Source organism: Amphiura filiformis, chromosome 18 (assembly GCF_039555335.1).
Source record: "Amphiura filiformis chromosome 18, Afil_fr2py, whole genome shotgun sequence".
Classification (NCBI taxonomy): Eukaryota; Metazoa; Echinodermata; class Ophiuroidea; order Amphilepidida; family Amphiuridae; genus Amphiura; species Amphiura filiformis.
Genome location: NC_092645.1, coordinates 24,189,034 through 24,209,464, shown reverse-complemented (window position 1 = coordinate 24,209,464; position 20,431 = coordinate 24,189,034). Strand labels below are relative to the sequence as shown.

Here is a 20,431-nt window from a genome sequence, read left to right as displayed (position 1 = left end):
TATTGCAGAAGCGCTGTCAACCAACAGAAGGTGGATCAGGCAAGGCTGATAAAGGCTGAGAGAAGTACACACTGAAACAGTCCGGTGAAAACAGTGAATGAGCTGTGGCATGGTTTATGAATCTCACATTGCATGCCCTTAGCAGTCTTTATAGAAAGGCAGATATAGTTCGCGAAAGCCACACTGCCAAGATTAGAAAAGCCTAAGGTTTCAAGGAACTTGTTGATTTAACTTGTTGATTTATACAAGACCATCGAGCATCTGGCACTGCTTTTACAATGGCTAAATTGACTACACTCTATGATAACGTCTTGTATCTCTTGGTTTTCCTCTTCGACAGGATATGGTCAATTCAATCCCTGACATCAAGGAAATACAACGGATATCATCTCACCTGACATGAGAATTTTGGCACAAGCAGTCAAGATTCAGTGAAGGGATATGCTGGATAAAAGCAGATGTTTCAGGCTCTTTCTCAAATATATACCTCGGCAGCAGATTTTCTTGTTCTAACATTGATATCGTTTCTATCAGCAAATCCCCAGAGTGTGCCACATTATCTGCATGAAATAGAGGCCACATTATCACTATCACTATACTTTCAAGAATTTTTTCAACCCCATCCCCCCAATGTCAAAAAGAAATCTACGCCACTGGGGGTTGACACGTTTTCCTTGGATAGTTCATGTGTTCGACAGACGGTTTTATTGCTCATTATAATCGTAATGTTAAATCCATCACACATAATATCGTCGGTCGCAACACATAGTGGCGTAGAGTGATTTTCAAAATTGTCCGTTTCACATACTAGTGGCGTATAGGTTTAGAGCTAGCTATTATCCTATAATAGTTATTCCTTGTTTACTATAAAAGATACAGTTTAATAGTTTGAACCTTAAACTTCAATTACAACTGGAATCGGGCCACCTAGAGATAACAGCGGAGGAGTCACTACTCGGTTACTAGTAGCATATCCTTCAAAAACGTTTTGATCGGAAACGTATTTTGTCCTTCACGTACGCCACTATGTGTTGCGACCGACGATATGTTCAACTGTGATACTTTACCATAATTGAAGATAACAAGAGTACAGTGTCATTCGCCTTGTTAAAAATAGCTATGGTTGAATCACCTTGGGTATAATAACTTATCAGCTTATTTTAAAATGTCATGTAATCTCTGATAATACTTTACAAAAAAAATAACGCGACTTTATTTTTGACGGGAGAACTGTGGCTTAGGTCCTCTTAATACTCTGCTTGAATTGTAATTTTATTATACGTATGGTGAAAGAGAAAGATTCAAGACGGCTCACAGAGGAATTATGTGTCTCACATTAGCGACAAATAAATACGATACAAGTCTTTAATGTCTTTTCACTTTACTTTAGCGGCTATTCAAAGTGCAAAACTAATCAAAGAAATGTATGTTCAAGTAAACATTTTAAAAAGTCTATCTATTTGTAACGTCTTGCATGCTTGTCTCTCGCTATAACTACAACATTACCTAACATAATAAATGCCAAGTCTAACTTATAATTATGTAGACGTCTGATATGCGCATTTCAGTCATTGTAAAGTGTTAGGTCTTCTTCTTCATACGTTGTGAAGGAATTAATTTTTTTTAAAAGCTTTGATGTCTCCTTCCTGATTGTTACCTTGAAATTATAAGAACATTTTATATAGTTTAACTCTTATCCAGTCCCAGTTTTATATACATGTAATTATCATATAATATCATAAAAACAAATCCTGCAATATCCCAAAAGGAATGATGAAAGTCATGTGGTCAATCACCTTGTTTTCTTGGCATTTAGAAAACAGATTATATTTTGTACTGCAATAGTTAAAGGAGGCTTCTGCAAGTGACATAGAGAGATAGGAGATTTCGGGATACTAGACAAGATAGGTAACCATCAGGGACAGTAATATGGAGAGAAAGCTGAAGTACTTTGATTATATTAGTAGACTTGCTAAGAGGTTGAACGCTGCATTTTTTAGTACAAAGGTCCCACTTGGCATGGATGCTCCTTGGGGCAAGAGAAAAAGATTTATTCAAAGAGACACTCTGTCTCTATGCATAAAACGCCCTAATTAACATAAATTATGCTAATTAGTACCCAAAATATGATATTTTCTAGCTTTTTGACCATTTCACCTAGAAAAAACTATAAATAGTTGAATTTGGCTTACTTTAGGGTTAGGAATTCATTTTTTGGGTTGTTTTGGGAATTTGTGCCCATTTTAACCCTCAAATTCAAGATGGGCCGCTGGCCGCCATCTTTAAAATAGGCGTTTTTACAACTTTTGAACCATTTGAGCTACAAACTTGTGTGACATATCAATTTGTACTAATTTGGGGTTGGAAAACTCATTTCTGGCACTGTTTATGTGATATGAGGTAATTTGAAAAGGGTACAAGGGTTTTTAAATGTGAATCCGAGGTACCTGTCATTGGCTATATGGTAGAAGGATGAACATCAAACTTACTTATGAATATGTAAACCTTAATTTTAAGCACCATTGAGGACACACTTTATAATGCATGTTTTTACACAGTTTTTTACTATTATTTTCAGGTCATTCTATTGATAACAACAAGCGTCATTTGATTTAAAATGACCAGTATGGATACATAATTATGAATGAAATTTTTTTGTCAGTTGGTCAGAGATGAACCAATTACATCCCATATCGGTAAAATTATGAATTATGTGGCCAACCTAAAAAAATAGAAACTTGTTATACAAAACGGCAGAAAAATATCTCAGATCTCAGTGAGTATGTCGATTTGCCAAGCTTTGTAGTAGTAGATGGTATCTCTGGTTGTGGTGGTGGTGCGAGCAGTGCAATAGTACAGCTATTGCAGAAGCGCTGTCAACCAACAGAAGGTGGATCAGGCTAGGCTGATAAAGGCTGAGAGAAGTACACACTGAAACAGTCCGGTGAAAACAGTGAATGAGCTGTGGCATGGTTTATGAATCTCACATTGCATGCCTTTAGCTGTCTTTATAGAAAGGCAGATATAGTTCGCGAAAGCCACACTGCCAAGATTAGGAAAGCCTAAAGTTTCAAGGAACTTGTTGATTTAACTTGTTGATTTATACAAGACCATCGAGCATCTGGCACTGCGTTTACAATGGCTAAATTGACTACACTCTATGATAACCGTCTTGTATCTCTTGGTTTTCCTCTTCGACAGGATATGGTCAATTCAATCCCTGACATCAAGGAAATACAACGGATATCATCTCACCTGACATGAGAATTTTGGCACAAGCAGTCAAGATTCAGTGAAGGGATATGCTGGATAAAAGCAGATGTTTCAGGCTCTTTCTCAAATATATACCTCGGCAGCAGATTTTCTTGTTCTAACATTGATATCGTTTCTATTATGTTGTTAGATGACCCTTGCATCGATGTCAATATACATCCTGTTTCTTCAGATAAGCTTGTGTTATCACTGGCTCAAACCACCAAGTTCAACGTACTGTGTATATAAAATATCAGCAAATCCCCAGAGTGTGCCACATTATCTGCATGAAATAGAGGCCACATTATCTCTTATGATGGCAATGAAGGTACATTATGATAACGAGTATAAAGGAGAGTCTTGATGGCATGCCGGCAGAACGAGGCTGAGCATTTATATTGCCAACTCATTATTCATTGGGAATGGGAAGGTGTTGTAGTTCTTGAAGCCACCAAAGGATTCTTCACGACTGGCGGAAGTGATGGCATTTATTATAATCCCTCATCAACAACTGCGTCATCTCATTCTGTTTTGCATTGGACCGGCATCAGCATGTGCCAAAAGCCTGTGCGACTACTCCCAGAGGACATTGTTCATGTTCCATTACTGCATGACATTAACAGCCATCCAATTCCTGCATCCAGATCACTGCTGCAGGTCCTCTAAGATGGCTATCAGTGGTTGAATTATGTAGATGATCACTTCGAAACTCAGCTGACTAGTGACGTATAGATTTCTTGGGCTGCCTACCACGCAGAGCGTTCATCCAGGTCCTCCCTCGTTCATTTCAAAGCCCTATAATGCTCCTACTGCTGACAGAGTCAGCAAACAGTCCCACTGTAATATGCAGGACAGGACAATATCCAGGACAGACACCCGCCGTGGTAGCTGATCTGCTAATGTACAGACTTGCAAAGCGTTTGCAGTAGAAGTTTTCAGATACAGACATTACTGAAGTTAAGTACCTTGTCTTGCTTGTGGGACATGCACACTTAAAAGATGCTGTGGTCAGTTTTAGGTGACAGGTACGTTGGAGTGCAGTGGGTTGACCACAGTTGTGAATAAACACTGGGGGAGTAATGTTCTTCATCAGTGCATCTCACATTTGCAGGACTAGATATGTGCACCAAGTATCAGGAACAGCTGTTCATTCTGATGAAGAAAACCTATACCCAATATGTTGAGTTGAGGCAAACTACTTCTATTGGCCTTGCTCCTGACTTTCCAGTTGCTGCCGCTCTTCAACCCTTGAAAGAGTGGGGTTAAGCATTTCCCATCCCGAAACAGACTTCTGGTTTAAGTCTTCGTTCTGCCAGCATGTCAATAGGGTTATCCTTATCCGTTTTCATATGTACCTTGTAATGTAGTGTAGTGTAATCAAAGACTGCGGTGGAGTCATTCACTGCTTGTTGTTCTATGCTTGGAAACTCTTGGGACGAAATGTGTGCTCAGGTGTATCGAATGATGGTTTTTGATCGTTTTTGTATAGAAACCTTTCCATATGAAATACTGCGGTTTTCCGATCTTTTTCGATCTTGATTTGAAAAGGTCTATTGATGCGTCATAAAGGCCAAACATTTGACCCAGTGGATTAGAAAGTGATCCTTCCCCTTTATATAATTCAAAGGGTGAAATTAACTTCAGGCTTCTCCCAATAGATTTAAAACCTGTGTGGTTTGATAAAGAAAAGACTGGAAAAAAGTCTTGACCAAAGAAAACTTAGACTATAGTATGACTTTAAGATAATGGCCGTCATATGCTGTGCTTCATAATTATGTCCAGATCGTCCAGTGGACAATAGACTTGTACAATCACATGGCTGAACGTGGAACCTTCTCTCTCCATCTGACAACCTCACCCACGTATCATTTTCGTTCCCTATATCACATGGTTATTATTTCGGTGATGTTATAAAAAGAGCATAGCGTTAAACAGGACCAACTCAGCATGATGAATTCGCTCCCTTGTACATTCACTTTAATATACATGTACTGTATAACGAATACAAACATTGCGCCGTTTCTACTAGCAGCACTTGAGAAATACTCCCTGGGTGAAATACTATCCGACGAAATCGGAAATCTTTGGTAAAGTACACACATTTGGTCGATTTACAGTAATATGAGAGTTCCAACTCAAACGTTTAATGGAAAAGTGACACTGACATTGATCTTCTTCAGATCCTTGTGGCTGACAAAGGTTTTTGGAATAAAATGTATGTGTTAATTTTAACCTGAATCTTAACCCTCACCTATTCCCGTAATGTAAGAAAAAAGGTTTCAGATGGAATATATGACGGAAGCTATTCCGTTGAGAAATTGCGACACATGCAAAAAAGAAGAATTTAGTTACTTGCAATGTGTAGTAATAGCAAGGTATTTTGATCATATTCACTTTTATTGATAATTGAGTATATTTGGTAGCTAAAATAGGCCAGAAAGTTTCTGATTGCACATTTAAAGTGCAAATTAAAGATTTAGTTGTTTTCATAAAACCGTCTTCGAGAGCTGGCAATATTACAATGGCTATATTTGCACAATAAATGGTAACGTATTTAGTTGATAGAGGTAAGTGTTTTTGCTATTTATTCCTCAGTGTGCCGTCATCTCCTTTACGGTGTACGCCATCTCTATGGAATAAAGCACTTCTCAATTAAGGACAAGGTTCTTGTAGTGGCGCGACTTACACAGACCTAACGTTTATTACTGTCTAGAATCAAAACCAAAAAACAACATTCTTACGTTTTTTAGGGATATGTGTTTTGTTTGTGTGGGGGTGGGGGTGGAGGTGCGGGAGTGTGGATGTGTTTTGCTTTTGCTCACCTTCATCTTCATCATTTATGCTGATTGTTGCGCTTCTTTTTATTTTTGATTCAGACAATAGATTAGCTTTAAAATTATGTGTGTTATAAATGAATTTATAATTATTTTCATTATTTAAATCAATACATTATTGAAAAATAACACTTTGATGCTTTACGAAAGTCATTCTACAAGTCATATACTTTCAAAACTTGCTTGATCTATTGTTGTATAATGAGTTATGTACGTTTTACAAAAGTGTTGTTGTTTCTCTTAACAGCATAAGTTAAGAACCACAGGACCTACAAAAGTATATCTGTGATATTTGAATTCTTCTACACACTCCCTTAAAAATGATCAATGCAATTTTTGCCTATGCTCACTACAAATCGCAAGAGTTTAAAATAATTGCTAACCTTAATCCAATTGATTCGAGCCTTGATAATGTTAAGGTTAAATAAGAACAAAAAGCACACAATTGCACCAAAGGGGAATAACTAATAATAGAGTGAGACTTCAATAAGAAACTCTATAATTTAATACCTATTCAGTTCGTTCTATGAATACCGAATGTTTAGAGTTGCACGGCTTCTCAGCATTGTTTATAGCCTACCTGTTTCGTTGTCGCTCCTTTACATTGTTTACTTAGATTGTATTAGCCTTTCGGGTGTACGTCGTATTTAATATAATGTGATTCAATATGTAATATTGCACCGTTCACATGATATCATGAACACAGACTGATATTAACAATATCTTGGTTTAGCGTTTCCAGCTACAAGGGCAAGTAGAAGTGAAAAAACATGAATCAATCAATCAATCAAATGACGGAACGAAAGATTGTCCTGTATTGAAGGGTATGCAAGCGTGTCTGTCGTTGCATTACATTATACAGAATAAGGGTATAGGGATACTACTAATATTATTAGACTTCGGTTATGCCAGAAAAACGTCTTGTTGAAACGCCAAAATACCCTGACCAATAGTTCATGACAATTATATGCAGTCATGCCGAGGAACTTTTTTTTTTCACTTGTGATTCTTGGCTGCGTTTGCTGAAATAGTTTTTTAAATAATTTAATTGTTGCAAAATATATTGAATCGTGTATACATTTGGTTTAATCCTTATAATGTGCAAAACGTATGACGGGCTTCGAGAGAGTCTATCTAAACAGCTTTCAGTATGGAATGCATTTATTTTTATACCCCAGGATACAATTTCTTAATAATTATATCGGCGCGACTTTCGCAACTTTCATGTGTCGCATTGAATGGCTTAAGCAACAGATTCGCTTTACAGTGCTTGCCTGGTCAGAGCGAACCTATTTCTGACACTTCAGCAACATTGAAGTACTCTTAAAATTTCAACCAACGCTATAAGGAGTACGCCGCATGTAATGTATAGGATCAATGCTCGCAAAGTTCTTTCGTGATTTTGCGTCTGACGCACCTGACCTCAATACCCACAAGAGCTCAATCCTTGAACAGATTTCCTCTTTAATAAACAACAGATTTGTTGTAATAGTATAATTTTGAATTTCATCTAAAAGCTGTTTAAAAGTCCACGTAAGTCGTAGGGTGTCTGTAAGCTTAGGAGCACAGTCGAATATTTATACATTAACGTTAATACCAGTGAATCTATACATTCAACAACGTGGGATTGATGCAGCTTTTTACTCTAATCTGCGCAAACAGAGACACGTTAGGTCTTTCAGTGTTGATCTTTTGAAAGTGTTGTTTCTCCAGTGTAAGTTAAAAACGCCTATGAAAAAACGTTGTTTGATTGGTTCAGGTAAAAATAATTAATGGTTTTAAAGGAAACATCCTTTGTGTTTATCACTACTTGCAATATCAACTAGTATTAACAAGTCCCGTTAATCACAATTAGTAGTGGAACGTTTGGCGGATGGACTTACTTGAGCTTTTTCATGAAAACAAAATCTGTCAAACGCTTATCTTTACAGAAAGGAAACAAGATCCGTATATAAATTCATCAGGATTGTCCATAATACATTATTTACAAACGTTCTGGTGTACAAATCCAAAAGGTGTTTGCCTTCCATACCCCATGTGTCTTTGTTTCCTTATTCTGACCCTAGCTGTTGGCCACACCTAGCATTACATCAACAACCTCACTACTATCGTTGACAACTTCCTGCATTACCCCAAATGGTGCTACCCTAGCAAACTTAAGGGATGGGTATGAATGTTTGGACAGTATTTTTTTTGTGGGATAAGATTTTTTGTAGATAAGAGCACCCCAGAGATATCGAATTGCATTCTGAATACGAATAATGTCCTTCTGATAATCAAATAATTTTGATTATTTGAAATTTGCAATGTAATATACATTTTATGGTAAATAATCAAAAATTGATATTTTTGATATTTAACAGTCCTCGAAGTAAATTTGATAAATTTGATGATATGTACTTAAAGTGTATGTTGCTGGGATGAAAAGCCGACGATAAATTAAAAATGTTGACCTTTCGTATTGAAGATATGGATTTTTACCCCCAAAAAATGTATATCTTCAATATGAAAGGTCAAAATTTTCAATTGATCATCGGCTTTTCCTCCCAGCTACATACGCTTTAAGTACATATCATTAGATTTTTCAAGTTTACTTCGAGGACTGTTATATACCAACAATTTTTAAAATATCAAATTTTAATTTTTGTATCGCGAATTTCAAAAAATGAAAATTATTTGATATCAGAAGGACTTTCTTCGTATTCACAATGCAGTTCGATATGTCTGATGTGCTCTCATGCCCCACAAAAAATACTGTCAAAATGCTCATTCCAGAGCCCTTAAACATGTGCTCACCATGCTCACTCTCTCCGCCTCTCACTTTCAACCGGTCAGCACCTCCATCTGTGTTAATGTTAATATGTGTATGTTTTGATATCATTGTTTCAAATACAATTATTTTCAAACGATTTACGGCTTTTCCTCCCATCTACATATCAATATTTACTATATTAATTTTTAATAATTTGGCATAAAATTTGTATTATATCGCGAATTTCAAATAATCTATATGTCTGATGTGCTCTCATGTCCCACAAAAAATACTGCTCAAACGTTGCTATCCGATTTCTTAATTATTTCATGCAAAACGACATCTGATATCCTCTCAGGTCCCGCAAGAAATACGGTGCAGACGTTGCTATCCGATTCCTTAAGATATCTTATTTTTTGGGGATGATTCCCAACGTGTATAATAAGTTAGACCATCTTAATTTAATAGTTCGTCTCAAAGCTCTCGTTCACATACATGTAAGTAAAATCGTCCGCTTTTTGCAAGTTATCCAGTCTAAACCGTAAATCGCAATAAATATCGCCATCTTGACTACAGTGAAATCTCCTTGAGAGATGCAAAGGTGGTCTATTCCTACCAAAAAGCTCCTCCCACAGATAAAAAAAAAAGTGAGACAAAAAAACGACCTCTAAAACCACCGCATTCCGCATTAGGTTTTTTTTTAACTTGGGACAAGGTTTGAGATGAACTATTGAATTAAGATGGCCTTATGACTGTATTTAAAATACGGCAGAGTATTGAATTCGTCATCAGATAAGGTTAAACATACACCTTCGGAAAATGGACATTTATCATTAGAATTAAAAGTTGCCTAAATTTATTAAACAAGTAAATACTGAAAATATAAATTTACCATAGAGACTTCGAACATACATGACCTGTTTTACTCACTATCATGACATTTAAATTTTGAAAATAATTGAAAATAATTATACTTACATTTGAATATTATTTGTACCGTCAAGTTTTTAACACAGTTATTATCAATTTACATCGCTTCTCGCGTAAGATATATAAAAAAGTGAAGTGTGGTCCAGAAGTTTACTATAGTACAGCTGCTCAATCCGGTCACTCTTACACAGCTAGTGAAGTTGATCAATGTTCAAACAATGTCATAATAGGCAGAACAGATATTCCTTGGATGCGTATTGTAGTAATTTGTAGCATACAGGTTAGCATATAGAAGCTTTGAAACCCCGGGTTTGAAACGGCAAAGCAGATTGAATTTCTCCAGCAATTTGGATGGTAGATAAATACTTGCGTGGGTGATGATTTTTTACCACGCATGTATCTCAGCCCATGAATATTAATACTTGGAGTGATTTTGTGAGCTTTTAAATATGATAGTGATCAACTTTGTCGTTTTTAATAAAAAAATAAGTCTGATTTTTGAAGGGCTCTGCATCAGTTGTGAGCCCTAGAAGATGGTGAAGGCCAATAGTGTCTTGGCAGGTCAAAAGCGGCCAATCAATGTTTTGCAGGGGCGGGCGTTTATGTGAACCTAAAAATAAAACGCTCTAAAAAGCGCATGAATAATTAAAGTATAGAATCGTTCAAATAGTCAAAATTCAAGGCTTGCAAAGTGGTTTTCCCCCAAAATGCGGCATGTACAGATGGATGAAAATCATTTTGGCAGTATGGGGGAGCAAGCAAGTTATAGCAAGCTAAGAGGGGGCAACACATTTTGGCACACCGTTTTGCAACCTACATCCCCCATGCCGGGAGCTGTGTGATTATTCCACACAGTCCCTAAGTGACAGCCTGTAGCTAAGTGACATATATAATGTGTTAGACAGCCTAGCAGGTACGATGTAAGATAAAGTAATATATACTTTGTAAATTTAACGTTCCAAATAAAAATCATAACAAACTTACCTTTAGTAAGTACGGTAAACGCTGTACAGAAATCTTCTTTTGTGTTCTCCTGTAGTCCGAAAAACAAAACAAATGAATATTGGCAAATTGATAAAATCGTCATTGTAAGTATGCTAACAATTGAATACATGAATTCAAAACCCACCCAAGTCCATGAGAAGTAATTTTGGGAAAAAAACCTGTGTATCATTTTAATCCCTTCATTTAGATTTATCTGGTCAATATGGTAAGTTTTATGTGCAAATAAGTGGGTTAACCTATATTAGGTATGACGATTAGCATTTCAGGGACTTTGTGGGGGTTCATTTTAAATGCTGGACTTGGGTGGATTTTTGAATCATATACAATGACAACAATGTTGGAATGAGATCACCACGAGTAAGATAATACAAAATAAAGCACACAGGTATGTATGTTGATAAGCATACTGCCATGTAATACAAACCACACACTTTCCTTTATTAAACCCATTTTTTTTTCAAAAGTCACTCTCAAGCAATGAATGTGTTACAAGTTGTTCTTTTATACATACTGGATTTCAATCAATGTGTTACAAGACTCAAATCATGGACTTTTGGGTGATTCTTTCACATGCTCAATAGACACAGAGGATGAATTTGAGTTGCTCTTTCTTTCATACATATGACAAGCCTATGTACAGAAACAATTTCCCATGCTTAACTCAATCTGGCCAAAGTATGGACGTGGGTGGGTTTTGTATTCATATGTTCAATTAATAAACCCCACATGACCGCTACTTCGACATACTAATATCGCAAAAACGTTTCACGATGTGCTACAAAATAAATGACATATTAATCAACTTTCCATTAATTGCTTGTACATGATAACAGAAATTTGTTTTGACTTTTTTTTTTACCGGAAAATTCTCTTGTTTCAAATTTCCCCGTGCAGACGCTAAATTGACTTGCGTTATCTTAGGTGCATAGTCCGCATTTATTAAACGAGATGCTGTTTTGACCACCTTAGGATTTAGTTCAGAATCTCATCGACTAACTCGTCGGCGTGCCCATAGCCTACGACGCCAACCCAAGACGATGCAACTCTGCTGAGTAATAAATATACACTCCTCAAAAGAATCAAAGGATCAGTTGAATATAATCAGCATTTTAGAAAACATTGGATATGATGATGATATTATTGATAATTGTGCTTGATCTTTCATGATATCACTTGTTCCCTAAGCTGCAGACAAAAAATTCACTCATTACAAATATCCGCCATCACCCACATCGTGAGGGGGAGGGAGGGAAATGGAGGCCAAATTTTGAAGCCATTTTTCAAACGTCACCACGGTCAATGTCAAGTCACATATTAGGGACCTCTAAACATCGTCTTTCGCTTTGCGACACATTTTTTACGCTGACCCCCCTAAATTTTAAATTGATGCCACAGGAAAACGAAATGGAGTATGAAGCTCAAATTTAACTTTCTCATCAATATCTACCACCACACAGAAAAAGAGAAAAAATGAAGAGGTGCTGCGGTGCACATCTCTGGAGTTGACATGGATTGGCTCATTTAACAAAATGTGTGTCTGCCATGCCCAGTCAACACTTGACAACAATACTCTAATAAATTAGGGTCCTTGAGTGCGTTGATGAATTATGATCGATACACCCTTTTCACATTATCGTCAGCCTGCTACGCCTTTTGCCTAAGTCATTTTTGTGTAATTTTGAGAACAAAGTATTAAATATGGTCCAAGAATGCATTTAAACATATTTATTCACAAACCTTTGAACAAGACCCATTATTTTTCATAACTCGATAACTGCAATACATATGCAAATATAATTAAGCAAAATTACCAAAACTGAAAAAATATAGCTCAGATTTTTCGATTCACATTTAAAATAGCACATGTATATCGCACATGCATTCATGTATTCAATATTTAAACGTGATAATAACATTCCTTAATTGCATTTGAAACCTGATTATGCAGAAACGAATAATATTATGTGCCGTGTTTTTGAGTGCCGCGATCGTTTACTCATTACGTTTACTATATGACATGTTTATTTTCCTCTAAAAACAGCATCAAAGTTAAGTTGGTGACGCGCATGTTATGTTAAATGTCCTAAACATCTAAAAAATTAACTAACCCCCTTAAATAATGACCATTATTCAATGGTCAATTGTATTTATACAAATCTGTAAAATGCGTTGAAAGCAGAATTTATTTCTGCACATTTTGACAATTAGTAGCAATTGACTAAATATTGACGTCACATCGTGCATTTAAATCAATGTAACCCAAGATTTGAAAGTTGCAGTAAATTGTATTGATTTTTGTATTCAGTAATATGGAAGGAAATCTGTGTAATGATATCCGAGTGTTTTTGTATTGTATGTAGATGCCACTTTCAAATCTGGACCTCACTACATTAAATTGACCGGTGTTTTATTGTTTTCTGGACTATCGTATCAAATGAGGTGTCAAAATGCGCAGAAATAAATTCCGCTTCCAACGCATTTTACAGATTTGTAATACAATAGCAACTTAAGAATAATGGCCATTATTTAAGGGGGGTTAGTTACTTTTTTGAGATGTTTATATAGTTTACTTACTGGCAATCAACCGTCAACTGAATAACACGCCGTATGTAAAATAAAAATATTTAACTCTGATACATACATACATTCGATGCTAGTAGCACAATATGTGATGCCTCATAACAAGGATCATGTTTCCTTTTAAATAACGATGTTTTGTGACATCTATGTAAAGAAAATAGTGCTATTGTTTTATAGCGTTGAAAAGCGGTAATTGAATTATAATAAGTAATAGAAACGTGGAGATTATCAAAGAGCTTTTCTAAGTTCTGATGATGCTGATTTTTGCCTGCGAGCAAAATGTCAAGCTTGTGTTTTTGCAGCATAACATGGAGACTGTTTTTTGTAAACTTTATAATTTCTTAAGTCTAGACACGGCTCAGGCGTATAACTTGAATCGCGGGACATCAATCAAGATTAAAACAACCAGAACTTTTTTCTCACATCACCCCCTTGATTTTACCAAACGATGATTTATCTACTATTTCCAATTTAGACCCCCTTTTGAGGTTTCGACCAAAAGTAACACGTATTGGGCCCACAAAGATTAAATTATGAGTGCTGATTTTCCTTTTAATTTGCCTAAAATACAACACCATACATTTGACAACCAAATGACTATATTATAAACTGCATAATGATTGTAAATAATTGTCTCAGAACCAAGTTTCAGCAGATACGGCCATAGATATTTTTTAATCATCAAACTTTATTACTGAAACAGGTGGTGATGGTATAAATCTTGGTTGTATATACACAGAGATCCGGAGAGTCAACGTTAGTCTAAAAGAGCAGAGTAAAAAAGAATTTATGCTCTAAACATTTGCTGTACAACCAAATAATAAACATAGTATTGTTATTCTAGCTTGTGCACATTTGAATTTATAATACCTAAGTATTAGTGTAAAAGGAGGTTGGGAGTAAGGAAAGGCTACTGGTAAGCAACTGTTCTCAACACAGTTCCAAATACTAAAGTAGGTACTCACTAGAAATATTTCGATTCCTATCAGGAATCTTGTTCACACCACTGGTGTGGTGAGTGGTAGTGTTTATAAATGTTATCGGCAAAGTTTGTGATGAATTATGATGATGTCACATGGGTTGCTTGCCGATTGATGATCTGATCGTAGATCCGATCAAGTATGTGTGCCCCATCGTCCTTGTTCATGGTGGTGTTGCCTCTTCTCCTAATCCAGATGGCCTCTTTGAGCCATCGGGTTGTTTTGTTAGCCTCTTGGTCGATGACTTCGATGTAGTTGATGCTTTCCTCTGCGCTCTTGTGAACGTTTTCTAAGTAGCTTTTTCCAATTCAGTCATCTGTTCTTTTAGCTTCGTATACAGTAAGCGACCTGTTTCCCCTATATAAGTTTTGGGCAGCTCTTGCAAAAATGTTTTACAGAAAACGTTTAAATGTCGGGTTATATAAAGGGTATAAAAACGTTTTAATAACATTCCAAACACATTCTTGAAAACTTGATACAAAACATTCTAAACAGAATGTTGTTTTGGGGTTGAAAAAATATTTTGCGAAAAATGTTTACCCAAAATATTTTCAATAACGTTTTAAAAACGTTTTCATGACCTTTATATAACCCGACATTTAAATGTTATTAAAATGTTTTGAAAAAACATTTTAAGAACATTTCTGTGTTTGCTGGGTTCAAATATTTTAACATAATGTTATTTAAGTGTTGACACAATATTTTGCAAAAATAGTTTACAATAACATTTTTTGAAAACATTTAACAATATTGTTGTAGTGTGTTTTCATACAAAACGTTTTAAAACGTTATCATGACCTTTATATAACCCGACATTTTGATGTTATTAAAACGTTTTTACCTAAACCAAAAGCCAAAATATAACTTATTTAAAACGTTTTTAAAACGTTCTTGTGTTTGCTGGGTGGCTACTGCATTAAATCGGGTTACGTGTTATGATGCTACTCAATCCACATTATCGACACTATAGATTAAGCTTTATAAAGGTCAAACTTTTAACCACGTGGATATGAAAGTGATCCTTCCCTCTGTTTAATTCAAAGGTTAAATTAACTTCAGGCTTCTATCAAGGGATTTAAAACCTGTGTGGATTGATTAGCGAAAGACAGGAGAGATAACGCATCCTCACTTGATCAAAGATAACATAGTAGTATGACTTGAAGATAGCAGTACGTGATATTATCTTCTTTGCTTGTGTATTTGTGTGTTTTTTCTTATTAAGCATATACCAAAAAGTAATTACCCCCTTTATTACGAGACAAAATAAATGTTGGTATTTTAAAATAAATGTTGGTATTTTATACAGCGCCTTTCACATGTGAACATGTACCAAAGCGCTTTACATTTATTCCGCCGTTGTTAGAATATGTCAGCTGCCATACAATGTTCAAGGCATGCTCATACCTTTGGGCGGCGCTCAATGGACAGTATTCATAACAGCTCCCCATTTCACACCTGGGTGGAGAGGAGTAATCGAGATAAAGTGCCTTACTCAAGGGCACAACACGATGGCGTCGCCGGGGCTCGAACCCGCAACCTTCCGATTATGAGTCCTAGCCCGTTCCGCTCGGCCACCGTGCTCCCTGATATACGTCGTATGCATCAAATTAAAAAAGTGAAATAGCGAGAACAAACCCAGGTTAATTCTGCAAATTTTGATACCACAATTGTCATTGAAGAAAAAGACGCATTTTCAAAAGTTGCATTAAAAAGCTACTCAAGTCAGTGTACCATTACTCTACATATCACTCTACATCTTTTTCATTCAAAGGGTCACCATGGCAACAAATTTCGGGCTATCAAGACAAACGAGGCAACAAAATTTGCAAAACAAAACTGGGTTTCATTTTGCTATTTCAGTTTTAAATTCTTATGTATAAATTTTGAGTTAATAGCCTATAATAAAGGGGGTTAATTACTATTATGTAGATGTTTATTACAATTGGACACTCACACAGTCGAACTCGAAAATCAGCCGCTACAACATCATTTACCAGATAATTAAGTTACAAGTGAGATTCCGTTCGCCATTTTATAATAAGGAACGTATTTCATTTCAGCAAATAAAGTGAATTTCGTTCCCTAAATGATGTTTGGAGTTGTACGGTTTCTGATTGTTGTTTACAACTGTTTCGTCATCGCTGCTTGTTTGAGTAACGATAACATTGTAGACAACTTAACGTCTCTCCTTGTCTCTTTTCCTGCCCTATTAACATCTTTATCGTATTTTATTTCCCTTTTTGCTTTCTGATGTCATTCAACTATACAAAAGCTCCATTGAAGAACCATAGCACAGTTGAAAACATGCGTAATAGGCGTAATAGGTTATCCCATAAACGCACCCATGTCACTTTTACCTTGCACTTCAAAAATAAAACAATAGCAATTGGGTAAATATCATAACAAATTAAGGCACTTAAACACCAACGTAGACACGCACAATCAAGGCAAAAATGAGTTCCCATATCAAGAAAAGATATCTGTAATAACTTGCTTTTACTGACCAGACATCCATAACAACATATTAAGGTTAGCAACTTCTTTTAAACTTTTGCAATCTGGTAGTTCATATCATCTTGCGAATGGTAGTGAGCTTTGGCAAAAGTTGCATCGATCATTTCATAGCGAGTGTGTAGAAGAAGAATTCAAATATCACAGATATACTTTTGTAGGTACGATGAAATGTCTTTCCGCACTCCCTATAAATGTTAAATTGTAATGATACAAATGGAAAACGTATCAAACCTAACTGTTACTAAATAAACCCATAAATCAATAATAGTCATGATTGCAGGAACATGGAACCATCATTTATTACAAAAATAAAGAAAGAAAAAAACATCCTTATTTTTCGGTAAATTACACAGTAAAATTCCATTGAAAAAAGTGGCGGCGCTGTTTAATGAGGATCATTATGACGTCAATACCCTGTTGCTATCAAAAAGTTATCATGATCGACTTGCAGTTATCCCGACTGCACTGCTGGTCATCATCATCATCTAGGTTTGATACAAACGCTATTTGGGTTCGGTTGATATTATTATCTTGTTGTTGTTTTTAGGCCGTCCAGATTTCGGGCGATTGTCCATTTAGCCATGAATATCCCTTTTTCTCAAATTATATCGAACAGATCCCTCGTCAATATTCAATAATCTTGCAATTGTACGGTTAGATTTTCCTTCACTGTCATATTTTTTGCATTTTGAGCCTAATCTGATGTTAAAACCAAACATTTTTGGAAGTCGAAATTAAACTATAATGCGCTGCTAGATAGGAAATCCCTGTAGTGAGGCTGCATGATATTTTAAAACTGTATGGAAGTTACCTCTTTTGGATCGTGGCAAATAAGATAATCGCATAACAATTACTAATATGTTGTAATCGGGAGATACCTTTATTCCTCTAGTTTCACAATTCATAACCTTGATCATTTGTTATGCATCACATGTTTTAAAAAAAGAGTTCAAATACCCCGGGCGTCATCTGTTGTTATGATGGTCGTCAAGGACTGACGTCATAATTAGTTAATTAAGCACAGCGCCGCCACTTTTCCTATGTGGATTTTGTACAGGTTATGAGATCATAAGAAAGTTTGTTTCCTTGTTTTCCAGCAATGTTTTGATGTTGAAAAGTTGATTAAATTTCAACAATTGTTACTGCGGAAAAAACATTTTTAGTACTGTGGTTCTTGAGTTATGTTGTAGAGAGAGCTGAAGCAACAACACTTTTGTAAAACATACATAACTCGTTAACAACAATAAATCGAGTAAGCTTTCAAAGTATATGATTTGTAGAATGAACTTTTGCAAAACTTTAAAGTGTTATTTTTCAATAATATATTGATTTAGATAACAAAAATCGTGTACATCGTGTACCCTTAATACAGCATACGAAACCTGAGTGTGGGCAATTAACCAATTCCCCTTAAGGGCTGGGGTATGAACGTTTGGACAGTATTTATTGTGGGACATTAGAGCACATCAGACATATCGAATTGCATTCTGAATACGAAGAATGTCATTCTGATATCAAATAATTTTGATTTTTTGAAATTCGCAATTTAATACACATTTTATGGCAAATCATTAAAATTGATATTTTTGATATTTAACAGTACTTGAAGTAAACTTTATAAATCTGATGATTTATACTTAAAGTATATGTAGGTGGGATGAAAAGCCGACGATCAATTGAAAATTTTGACCTTTCGTATTGAAGATATGGATTTTTTTTACCAAAACACCAAAAAAAATTAGGTCTTTTTAGGAAAAAATCCATATCTTCAATACGAAAGGTCAAAATTTTCAATTGACTGTCGGCTTTTCCTCCCTGCTACATACACATTAAGAATATATCATTAGATTTATATAATTTACTTCGAGGACTGTTATATATCAAAAATTAGAAAAATATCAAATTTTATAATTTGTCATAAAATTTGTATTATATTGTGATTTAAAAAAATGAAAATTATTTGATATCAGAAAGACATGCTTCGTATTCAGAATGCAATTCGATAGGTCTGAGGTGCTCTCATGTCCCACAAAAATACTGTCGAAACGCAATAAACGCTCATTTTGGATCCCTTAAGTCGAGTATAAATAAATTGACTTGCTAAACCCCAAAGATGTCTATGTCAATAACTCATTTTGAGCACAATGACATTATCCACTGTATTCTTCATTTTTAGTCTATATAACCAAGAAAATTACGGGGAGACACGCCCCTAAATTTTCCATGGGGAACAGTACCATCTTAAAAATCATAATAGAAGAAAAATTCAAGAAAAAAAAGCTCATAATAATAACCAAAGTAGAGTAAAATTAAAGCCGGAACAAAATATATCGTCACTGACGTTCATCTTCCTATGTTCCAGTTTGAATCAACAACTGGTTTAAATTTAACCCGTTTTAGTACAAATAGCAGGACTGTGTATCTTTTCCTCGTTTTTAGACCCATTTAAACCAAAATTAACTTTAACTATGAAACAGAAGTGTGCTTTTCTTTTGGCCCGTGTTGCACATTTTAGCATTGAAATTGCTTATTTGTACATATTAAGGGCGTACTACACCCATATATTGGTTTGATTGGTCTAAAAAAATATTTTTTCATTTATAGCTAGGCGATATATGCACGGATCATGTGAAATAAAAAAAAAATGAAAAAAACGTCGTTAAAGTGTCATTTTTCACATATTTGTCTTAAAGTTGACTGGTTGTTAAGCTTATTTTTTAGCGATCCACGTAGTCTTCTTCACAACAGGACTGACACACACCGTTTTGTCGATACACGCTTAACGATTTACGTAGGTCAAACATGGGCAAAAATTTCGTTAAAATTTAATAAACATATACAATTGGTACCCATGTCATTTTGCTTGCAAATGAACAAAGTTCATATCAATAAAATCAAGGATCGAATGCCTTTTAGTGTCCAAAACGGCAAAATCACCGTCACACTTACCCGAATTCTGCACTCTGGCGAATCCTCCTGACCATGCTGGCGTTCACATCAAAAACACAAAACTACAAATTTGGATAAACTATCATGGCAACATACATTATTGCCAAACAATATAGAATAGCAAATTCGACGTCAACTTGTCAAAATATTGAAAAAACGTGCTCTAAAAATATTTAAAAAGTACGCAAAACAATTTCTATTCATACGCGTGTGAAATGACCGTGGTAAAAGTAGAAGTCGTGTGTTGAGTAATCTGTGTCATCCTCTGTAGGGATGGGAGATACCAGCTTTTTGTATCAGTTGTCGATCTAGAGCAGCCAGGGGGGGCAATTTTTAGAAAAAATAAAATAACATTGAAAAAATGGCCATCGCATCGAGCTTGCGCGACATTAGGGGATGTCTGAGGGGCTGTGGCACCCTCAGAAGTAAGAAACTTGTGCAAAATGAAAACTTTATTGAAGTGATTGTGGACCATTTTGGCACTGAGCAGTGATTAGTGTATAAAATTTTAGTTTGAAAAAGCCGCAAATTTGTTAAATGACGGTCCATGAAACCTTCTGTGGACAAGTTTTCCCTGTAAGCCTATAAATTGTGTTAACATAGGGCTTAAATTTGGTAGTGTCGGAAGAAGAGCG

General features: G+C 35.5%; 1 protein-coding gene across 1 annotated transcript in view; it reads right to left on the bottom strand.

The window, feature by feature from the left end:
• Nucleotides 1–20,431, bottom strand: part of LOC140140027 (uncharacterized) — a 186,269-nt gene that overhangs the window by 138,407 nt on the left and 27,431 nt on the right. Inside the window, exon 2 of the mRNA XM_072161839.1 lies at nt 10,753–10,801. The gene's annotated coding sequence lies outside the window, so the exon portion shown is untranslated. The remainder of the gene's footprint in view (nt 1–10,752; nt 10,802–20,431) is intronic.